The sequence below is a fragment of the Pan paniscus genome, chromosome 3 (genome assembly GCF_029289425.2).
Source record: "Pan paniscus chromosome 3, NHGRI_mPanPan1-v2.0_pri, whole genome shotgun sequence".
Lineage (NCBI taxonomy): Eukaryota > Metazoa > Chordata > Mammalia > Primates > Hominidae > Pan > Pan paniscus.
The window spans coordinates 167,896,275-167,907,404 of record NC_073252.2 but is presented as its reverse complement, the minus strand read 5'-3'; the positions used below and the strand labels follow the sequence as shown (position 1 = coordinate 167,907,404).

At 43.4% G+C, this 11,130-nt stretch overlaps 1 long non-coding RNA gene across 1 annotated transcript; it reads right to left on the bottom strand.

Moving 5' to 3' along the window:
- Nucleotides 1–2,270: 2,270 nt before the first annotated feature.
- LOC129397707 (uncharacterized) lies at nt 2,271–10,444 on the bottom strand. Its single transcript, XR_008625301.1, has 3 exons — nt 10,224–10,444; nt 8,255–8,448; nt 2,271–2,333 (listed from the first exon to the last, which is right to left on the bottom strand). It is a non-coding gene; the product is annotated as an uncharacterized LOC129397707 (long non-coding RNA).
- Nucleotides 10,445–11,130: the final 686 nt, after the last annotated feature.

Genomic DNA, 11,130 nt, shown 5'->3' with positions numbered 1-11,130 from the left:
GAACCCACTGGGAGGGATGAACAACTCTGGTTGGGAGGAACGAACAACTCCGGACATGCCACCTTTATGAACTGTAACACTCACTGCGAAGGTCTGCAGCTTCACTCCTGAGGCCAGCGAGTCCACGAACCCACTGGAAGGAATGAACAACTCCAGACGTGCAGCCTTTAAGAGCTGTAACACTCACCGCATAGGTCTGCAGCTTCACTCCTGAAGTCACCGAGAACACGACCCCACCAGTAAGAAGAAACTCCAGACACCTCCAAACATCAGAAGGAAAAAACTCCAGACACACCATCTTTAAGAACTGTAACACTCACCGTGAGGGTCTGCGGCTTCATTCTTGAAGTCAGCAAGACCAAGAACCCACCAATTCCAGACACATTATCACTTTAAATTTTTTGGATTTGTCTAGAGATCAGGTTATAATGGCAGCAGAGCAGCATTTGACAGGGCAAAAAATAAATCCTCATGAAGGAAAACATGAGTGGTGGAAGGACGTCAGAACTAAAACCTGGGAAAAGGGCAAAATCATTACATGGGGTCAAGGGTTTGCTTGTACCTCACCAGGAGAGAATCAGCTTCCTGTCTGGGTACCAGAAGACATCTTAAGCTGTTCCATGAGCCAGAATCCAAGGAAGAGGAAAAGACCTCAGAATGTCCCTGCACCCCCAGTTCATCTGATGGCTCAGATAAACATCTCTGTTGAGCAGATGGAAACCAGTAAAACTCACCAAGCAATTCCATTGACCTGGGGGCAGATGAAGAGACTAGCTCACATTGCAGAAGAGAAACTGAGGTCTCAGAACAAGCTGCTGACCATGAGTAATCTAATGGTAGCTATGATGGCGGTAATCTCCCTGGTGGTGAGTATCCCCATGGCTGAGGCAGATCAAAATTACACACAGCCCTAGCAGAGGCTCTCCATGAGAGTCTTGCCCCTGTAGCAAACTTCTGCCTGGACGTCGAGGTGTTTCCAGACATCCTCTGAAATCTAGGCAAATGTTCCCAAACTCCAATTCTTGACTTCTGTGCACTGGCAGCTCAACACCACATGGAAGCTGCCAAGGCTTGAGGCTTTCACCCTCTGAAGCCATGGCCCAAACTCTACATTGGCCCCTTTCAGCCATGGCTGAGTGGCTAGGACACAGGGCACCAGGTCCCTAGGCTGCACACAGCATGGGGGCCTGGGCCCAATGCACAAAACCACATTTTCCTCCTAGGTCTCTGGGCCTGTGATGGGATGGGTTACCATGAAGGTCTCTGATATGCCCTAAAGACATTTTCCCCATTGTTTTGGTAATTAACATTCAGCTCCTCATTACTTATGCAAATTTCTGCAGCTAGTTTGAATTTCTCCTCATAAAATGGGATTTTCTTTTCAATCACATTGTCAGGCTGCAAATTTCTGAACTTTTTTGCTCTGCTTCTCTTATAAAACTGAATGCCTTTAACAGCACCCAAGTCACTTCTTGAATGTTTTTCTGGTTAGAAGTTTCTTCCACTAGATACCCTAAATCCTCTCTCTCAAGTTCAAAGTTTCACAAATCCCTAGGGCAGGAGAAAATGCTGCCAGTCTCTTTGCTAAAACATAACAAGAGTCACCTTTGCTCCAGTTCCCAACTTCCTCATCTGAGACCACCTCAGCCTGGATTTCATTGCCAATATCATTATCAGCATTTTAGCTAAAGGCATTCAACAAGTCTCTAGAGAGTTACAAACTTTCCCACATTTCCCTGTCTTCTTCTGAGCCCTCCACAATGTTCCAACCTCTTCTTGTTACCCAATTCCAAAGTTGCTTCCACATTTTTGGGTATCTTTTCAGCAGCACCCCACTTCTATTACTAATTTATTATATTATTCTGCTTTCATACTGCTGATGAAGACATACCCAAGACTGGGCAATTTACAAAAGAAAGAGGTTTAATTGGACTCACAGTTTCATGTAGCTGGGGAGGCCTCACAATCATGGTGGAAGGCAAGGAGGAGCAAGTCACATCTCACATGGGTGGCAACAGGCAAAAAGAGAGCTTGTGCAGAGAAACTCGTGTTTTAAAACCGTCAGATCTCATGAAACTCATTCACTATCACAAAAACAGTGCAAGAAATACCCGCACCCATAATTCAAACACCTCCCACTGGGTTCCTCCTATGACATGTGGGAACTGTGTGAATTACAACTCAAGATGAGATGTGGGTGGGGACAAATCCAAACCATATCACTATGTAACCCAAATGCCACAAACAGTGTAAAATAATTGAAGTGCTTACTTGTCCTAGAAATATTTATGGAGTACCACAGATGTTCCAGGAACTAAGGAAAGCAGTTCATTCTAAAAAATGAAAGGAAATAAATTAAAAAGGCATGAGGGCCAAATGTTCTTGGCCCCCTAAATGACTGCTAAAAAATCACTGACAGGAGGCAGATTGATTAATGAAAGAAAGGGCATACAAATTTATTTAACAATATATAGAAGGGAGCCTTCAGAATGAAGACCCAACATCCCAATGAGTTACAGACACTTACATACTATCCTGAGGCCACTGTAAAGAAAGCACACTCAGAGGATTGCCAGAAACAGCTCAATCAGCTTCAGTGGCAAGAGGTGTTAAGAGAGAAAAGAAGTTTGGCTAGCAAAGATGGCCTTGTTATGTGGAGGAAGCCCCCTTCAGAGGAAACAGATGGTAGATGTTTCCTTTCAGACTTTAAAAGATGTCAGACTGTCAGTCTCTCCTGGACCCAGGGAAAGGAATAGGAAGGGGAGGGAGGCATGGCTGCATTAAGGGAGATTCTCTGCAGATGCAAATTTTCCCCACTTAAGACAGTTTTGCAATGCCACCTCTAATAGGATGGCCAAGAGGCAGCCATTTCAAAATACATCAAATAAATATATTTGGGGGTAAAATATTTTAATTTCCTTCAGTCTCCATTTTGCAATTTAAAATGTTTCATATCAAAAACCAAGCTGATAGCTTTGGAGAGATTTGATCTAGAGATTGTTAGACAGAGATAGAGAAAGGAGTAGAAAGACAAACTGAGATAAATAGAAAGGAGCAAATTTAAATATATCTTCCCATATCTTCTTTAGTCAGTCTCTGAATACTGAGAATAGATCAGTTCCATTAAACAACTGTGTCCCATTCTGAGAGGTGGCATTGCAGATGGGCTAGACCTCTATATATGATATAGGCAATAGGATCTCTAATAAAGGTATTTCTATAAAAACAGAAGAATAAACAAAGGTTAATGGTTGGAGCAGTCTATAGACTGCTTTCCTAAGGTCTCTGAGGCATCTTCAGATTGCAATGACAATCTGACAAATTCTTCTGGATTGTAATTCAAACCGGGCATTCAGGCTAACTTTCTGAGAAGTCTTTACATTAGCAAGCAGGCTCGAAGCTTGTTTATATATAAGTTGCTGTTATTTTCTCCTGGAGTTTAAGCTGTATAGGTTAAGTTTGCAGAGCTTTAAGAAAAGCAGAGTTTTAATTTCTAGTGATTTCAAGTTAAAAAAATTGGAGGGCAGAAATTGAACATTTTAGCTTGGCGACTTGTAGCCAGAAAAAAAAAAATTAGGATCCAGTCCAAATGGTAGAAAATAATCAAAACTGAATGCAATGGATAAGGTTAAAATCCAATAACAGTTATACCATAGTTTCCTTTGAAACATAATTTTTCTGTCCCCAATCTTCCAATATTACTAAAGACAAAATCATAGTAGGATCAATTTCTTAGCAAAATTAGTTTAGTCTTATTATACTTGGCCTGATTACTTGCATAAAGTGCAGGCAGAATAATTATTTGACATACAGACTGTTGTAAGTTGGCTTTTCTGGAATCTTTTTTCATAAAGAATCACAAATTAGACCTTTTAAAAGTCATGAACACAGCCAAGTATTTATCCCTGCAGATACCTGTATGAATTGGGAAACTTCTCTCTTCTTGAAATCCCAAAATAACTTGGGGTTCCTGGGCCTGTGAGAAAGTGACATTCTTTACTTACCACAGGTCAGGAACATGTAAGGAAATCTGTAAAGGAACTACATAGAAAATGTTTGAGGTCAGTTTTTCCAAAGAACTTTTATCAGATCTATAAGTCAATCTCAATTCCTCACAGAAATCTGCTCATATCTGAAAATATACCCTTCCAATTAAAGCCTTGGTAAAAGAGCCAGTGCCTCCAACTGTGTCCTGTTACAAAAGAAAATAGATCTTACTGAATTTATGCAAATAACTATATTACCATAAGTTAAGAATACTCACAAATAGCTTTCAAATTCTGGAAAAATCAAGTACAAAGAAAGAAATGTGTTTCAAATTTTGCTCTAATCAATTGTTAAAAGCTGTAAGTAACTCAAAAAAGATTTCCTTGACTCTGTAAAACAAAAAGAATTAGCAATGTTTCAAACACAAGAAGTCATAAAAAAATTATTTCAGTCTTCTATTAGCTCAGTCCATGCAATCAATTGTAACTGCCCCATGGGTTCACCTTGCCTGCTGCCTAGACAGAGCTAATTTATTGAGACAGGAGAATTGCAATGGAGATGGAGTAATTCACTCAGACCAAGCTGTGTGGGGAGACCAGAATTTTATTATTACTCGAATCGGTCTCCCCAAAAACGAAAACTTGGGATTGGAGTTTTTAAGGATAATTTGGTGGGTAGATGATTGGGAAGTGAGGAGTACTGATAGATCTGGCTGGAGATGAAATCATAAGGGGCTGAAGTGAGTTCTTCTTGCTGACAACTGTTCCTATGTGGGATTGCAGAACTGGTTGAGCCAGATTACTGGTCTGGGCCATGTCAGCTGGTACATCAGAATGCAGGGTTTGTGAAATATCTTAAGCACTGATCTTAGGTTTTACAACAGTGATGTTAATCCCAGGAGCAATTTGAGGAGGTTGAGACTCTTGCAGCCAGAGGCTGCAAGGCTCCTAAATGGTAATTTCTAATCTTGTAGCTGATTTGTTAGTCCTACAAAGGCAGACTGATTCACAGGCAAAAAGGGAGTTTTTTCAGGAAAGGACTATTATCAGCTTTGTTTCAGGATTAAACTATAAACTAAATCCTTTCCCAAGGCTAACTTGGCCTACACTCAGTTTCATGCACGTCCATGTGAAGAGACCACCAAACAGGCTTTGTGTGAGCAATAAAGCTTTTAATCACCTGGGTGCAGGCGGGCTGAGTCCAAAAAAAAGAGTCAGTGAAGGGAGATAGGAGTGGGGCCATTTTATAAGATTTGGGTAGATAAAGGAAAATTACAGTCAAAAGGGGGTTGTTCTCTGGCGGGCAGAGTAGGGGTCACAAGGTGCTCAGTAGGGGAGCTTTTGAGCCAGGATGAGCCAGGAGAAGGAATTTCATAAGACAATGTCATCAGTTAAGGCAGGAACAGGCCATTTTCACTTCTTTTGTGGTGGAATGTCATCAGTTAAGGCAGGAACCAGCCATCTGGATGTGTATGTGCAGGTCACAGGGGATATGATGGCTTAGCTTGGGCTCAGAGGTCTGACATTCCTGTCTTCTTATATTAATAAGAAAAATAAAATGAAATAGTGGTAAAGTGTTGGGATGGTGAAAACTTTTTGGGGGTGGTATGGAGAGATAATGGGCGATGTTTCTCAGGGCTGCTTCAAGCGGGATTAGGGGTGGCGTGGGAACCTAGAGTGGGAGAGATTAAGCTGAAGGAAGATTTTTTGGTAAGGCATGATATTGTGGGGTTGTTAAAAGAAACATTTGTCATGTAGAATTATTGGTGATGGCCTGGATATGGTTTTGTATGAATTGAAAAACTAAATGGAATAAGAGAAGGAGAAAAACAGGTAAAAAAGGTCTAAGAATTGGGAGGACCCAGGACATCTGATTACAGAGTGCCTAAGGAGATTCAGCATAGTCCTGCCAGGAAAGATTATTTATTTACTTCAAGAGTTAAGAGTGGCAGTTTGGGGATAGCACCAGGAGGTATCAGCTGTGATGGCTTGGAGGAACAGTGTAAACCGGCAGTGTAAACAAGAGCAGGGCATGTATGAGTAGTTGAGAACAGTGAATAGGAGTATGACTAGACAGAAGACAGTAGGGATGAAAAGTTTTTTGGGGGGCATAGTCTAAGTTGTTCTGGTGTCTGGAATGAGACTTGGGCCTAATGAAAAGGAGCATCTATACAGGAGCTCAAATGGGCTGTACCCTGTAGCATTCTGAGGACAGGTCTGACTTCTGGGAAGGGAAAGTGCTAAAAGTATTGTCCAGTCCTTTTTAAGTTGGTGGCTGAGCTTGGTGAGGTGTTTTTAAAAGACCATTAGTCTGTTCTACTTTTCCTGAAGATGGAGGACTGTAAGGGATATAAAGGTTTCACTGAATACTAAGAGTCTGAAAAACTGCTTGGCTGATTTGACTAATAAAGTCTGGTCTATTATCAGACTGTATAGAGGTGGGAAGGCTAAACTGAGGAATTATGTTGACAGAAGGGAAGAAATGACTGTGGTGGCCTTCTCAGACCCTGTAGGAAAGGCCTCTACCTATCCAGTGAAAGTGTCTACCTAGACTAAGAGGTATTTTAGTTATCTGACTCGGGGCTTGTTGAGTAAAGCTAATTTGCCAGTCCTGGGTGGGGGCAAATCCTCGAGCTTGATGTGTAGGGAAGGGAGGGGGCCTGAATAACCCCTGAGAAGTAGTAGAATAGCAGATGGAACACTGAGAAGTTATTTCTTTGAGGATAGATTTCCACAATGGAAAGGAAATGAGAGGTTCTAAAAGGCGGGCTAGTGGCTTGTTCTATAGCATAGTCTGCCTTTGCTGGTGTGTGGCAATTAGGCCTGTTGGAACTGCCATCAATAAATCAAGTGTGATCAGGGTGAGGAACAGGAAGGAAGGAAATACGGGGAAATGGGGTGAATGTCAGGTGGATCAGAGAGATACAGTTATGGGGGTCAGGTCTGGTATCAGGAATAATGTGGGAGGCCGGATTGAAGTCTGGGCCAGGAACAATGGTAATTGTGGGACTTAACAAAGAGTGAGTACAGCTGAAGGAGCTGGGGAGCAGAAAGTATGAGGTATAAGGAAGAAAATAGATTTTGGAAGTGATGAGAAATGTAGAGAGTAAGTTGAGCATAGTTTGTGATTTTGAGGGCCTCTAAAAGTACTAGGGTGGCAGGAGCCGCTGCACGGAGACATGATGGCTAGGCTAAAACAGTAAGGTCAAGTTGTTTGGACTGAAAGCCTACAGGGTGCAGTCCTGGCTCTTGCATTAAGAATTCTTACCACACTAACCATGCCTAGGAAGGAAAGGAGTTGTTGTTTTATAAGGGATTGAGGTTTGGGAGATTAATCAGACACGATCAGCAGGGAGAGCATGTGTGTTTTTATGAGAATTATGCTGAGATAGGTAACAGATAAGGAAGAAATTTAGGCTTGACTGAAGTAATGGGGGCTGTCTGTGAAGCTTTGTGGCAGTACAGCCCAGGCAATTTGCTGAGCCTCATGGGTGTCAGGGTCAGTCCAAGTGAAAGCGAAGAGAGGCTGGGACGACAGGTGCAAAGGAATAGTAAAGAAAGCATGTTTGAGATCCAGAACAGAATAATGGATTGTGGAGGGAGGTATTGAGGGTAGGAGAGTATATGGGTTTGGCACCATGGGGTGGATAGGCAAAACAATTTGGTTGATAAGGCATAGATCCTGAACTAACTTGTAAGGCTTGTCTGGTTTTAGGACAGGTAAAATGGGGGAATTGTAAGAAGAGTTTATACACTTTAAAAGGCCATGCTGTAGCAGGCGAGTGATAACAGGCTTTAATCCTTTCAAAGCATGCTGTGGGATGGGATATTGGCATTGAGCAGGGTAAGGGTGATTAGGTTTTAATGAGATGGCAAGGGGTGCATGATCGGTCACCAAGGAGGGAGTAGAGGTATCTTATAGTTGTGGGTTAAGGTGGGGGAATACAAGAGGAGGACACAAAGGAGGTTTTGGGTTGGGAAGAAGGGCAGTAATGAGATGTAGCTGTAATCCAGGAATAGTCAGGGAAGCAGATAATTTAGTTAAAGTGTCTCAGCCTAATAAGGGAACTGGGCAGGTGGGGATAATTAAAAGGAGTGCTTAAAAGAGTATGGTCTAAGTTGGCACCAGAGTTGGGGAGTTTTAAGAGGTTTAGAAGCCTGGCTGTCAATACCCACAACAGTTATGGAGGCAAGGGAAACAGGCACTTGAAAATAAGGTAATGTGGAGTGGATAGACTCCGTATTGATTAAGAAGGGGATGGACTTACCTTCCACTGTGAGAGTTACCCGAAGCTCGGTGTCCGTGATGGTCTAGGGGGCTTCCGAGGTGATTGGGCAGCATCAGTCTTCAGCTGCTAAGCCAAGAAGATCTGGGAAGGAGTCAGAGAGCCTTGGGCCAGAGTTCCAGGGGCTCTGGGAGTGGCTGCCAGGTGAGTTGGACAGTCTGATTTCCAGTGGGGTCCTGCACAGATGGGACACAGCTTAGGAGGAATCCTGGGCTGCAGGCATTCCTTGGCCTGGTGGCCAGATTTCTGGCACTTGTAGCAAGCTCCTGGGGGAGGAGGTTCTGGAGGAACACCTGGCAGCTGCGGTTCAGGTGTTTGGAGTTCTTGTGTGCTGGAGATGTGGCTGGGGTTTGTCTCACAGTGGAGGCAAGAATTGCGACTTTTTTCTATTATTGTACACCTTGAAGGCAAAGTTAATTAAATCCTCTTATGGGATTTGAGAGCTGGAATTTAATTTTTGAAGTTTTATGTAATGTCGGGAGCAGATTGGATAATAAAATGCATTTTGGGAATAAGACGGCCTTTTGACATTTTAGGATCTAGGGCTGTAAAGTGTCTCAGGGTTGCTGCCAAACGAGTCATGAACTGGGCTAGATTTTTATATTTGATGAAAAAGAGCTGAAACGCTATCTGATTTGGGATAAAGAAAAGAAGCATTAACCTTGACTATGCATTTAGCTCCAGCCACCTTTTTAAGAGTAAATTGCTGGGCAGGTGGGGGAGGGCTAGTCACAGAATGAAACTGTAAGCCGGACTGGGTGTGAGGAGGGGAGGTGATAAAAGGATTATAGAGTGGAGGAGAGAAGGCTGAGGAAGAATTGGGACCTAGCTCAGCCTGGCGAGGAGCAGCCTGGGGAGGCGGGGAGAGGTCAGATGGGTCTGTAGAAAAGGAAGATTAGAAAGACTCAGCAACGCTTGGGGTTGGGACTGAGGGGACAGGCAGGAGAGAAAGAAGGAAGATTTGGGATGAGTTGTGCTGGGCACAGACACTAGGGAGGGACTGATGTGTAAAAGAATGCCAGGATGTCAGGCACCTCAGACCATTTGCCTATTTTACAACAAGAATTATTTAGATCTTGCAGGATGGAAAAATTGAAAGTGCCATTTTCTGGCTATTTGGAACTACCGTCGAGTTTGTATTGGGGTCAAGTGGCATTGCAGAAGAAAATAAGATGCTTAGATTTTAGGTCAGGTGAGAGTTGAAGAGGTTTTAAGTTCTTAGGAACACAGGCTAAGGGAGAAGAAGGAGAAATGGAGGGTGGAAAGTTGCCCATAGTGAAGGAAGCAAGCCCAGAGAAAAGAGAGAGTAGAGACATGGAGGGAAGGGGTTCAGGGGTTCTTACCCTCCAGAAAAGCAGAGAAGGGTTTGGGGCACAGAAATACGAGGTCGGGGTGTGGAAATAAGGGATTGGGGCACAGAGATATAAGAGGTTGGGGCATGGAAATAAGGGATTGGGGTGCAGAGATATAAGAGGTTGGGGCACGGAAATAAGGGATCAGGGCACAGAGATATAAGAGGTCAAAGCGCGGAAATAAGGGATCGGGGCACAGAGATATAAGAGGTCAGAGCGCGGAAATAAGGGATCGGGGTGCAGAGATATGAGGTTGGGGTACTTGCCCCTCCCCCAGAAAAGCAGGGCTTGCCGCTAAGGGTGAAGGACCAAGGCAGGCATCCCTGCGTGGTCTGACACCTCTGAAACCTGGGTAAATAATCAGAGAGGCATCCCTGCAATGATTAAACACCAAGGGAAGGCTGCCTTCCCTAGTCCGTGACCGGTGCCGGAGTTTTGTGTCCATGGATAAAATGTGTCTCCTTTGTGTCTACCAGAAAATGAAAGGAATTGAAATTAAGAGAAGGGAGAGATTGAAGTGTGGCACCAAGATTGAAAGGAGAAAGAGGTTGAGGGATAGTGAGGGAGGTTGGAGAAGAGAGTAAAAAGAGGCCACTTACCGGATTTGAAATTGGTGAGATGTTTCTTGGGCTGGTTGGTCTGAGGACCTGAGATCATAGGTGGATCTTTCTCACAGAACAAAGAGTAGGAGGACGGGGGATTGATCTCCCAAGGGAGGTCCCCCATCCGAGTCATGGCACCAAATTTCATGCACGTCCATGTGAAGAGACCACCAAATAGGCTTTGTGTGAGCAATAAAGCTTTTAATCACCTGGGTGCAGGCGGGCTGAGTCTGAAAAGAGAGTCAGCGAAGGGAGATAGGGGTGGGGCCGTTTTATAAGATTTGGGTAGATAAAGGAAAATTATAGTCAAAGGGGGGTCATTCTCTGGCAAGCAGAGTAGTGGTCACAAGGTGCTCAGTAGGGGAGCTTTTGAGTCAGGATGAGCCAGGAGAAGGAATTTCACAAGACAATGTCATCAGTTAAGGCAGGAACAGGCCATTTTCACTTCTTTTGTGGTGGAATGCCATCAGTTAAGGCAGGAACCAGCCACCTGGATGTGTACCTGCAGGTCACAGGAGACATGATGGCTTAGCTTGGGCTCAGAGGCCTGACACTCAGGAATGAACAAGAACAGCTTAGAGGTTAGAAGCAAGATAGAGTCTGTTAGGTCTGATCTCTTTCACTGTCACAATTTCTTCAGTTATAATTTTTGCAAAGGCAGTTTCACGGTTTGCCCCTGTTCTGCTCAGTATTGGGCCAGCAAGCCTCATGAACACATCATGAGTCCTAGATGCTTTTTTCTCTATTCCAATGGCAAATTTCTAAAGTTATCAGAAACCTGCATTCAAGAGCATCTGTAAGAATCCTTTAACTATAATTAGTTTATAATTAAGCTGTCTTTTTAAAAAGATCACAGTAAAATAATTTTAGATAACAAAAGTCTTAGAGCAGTCATGGTCAAAGA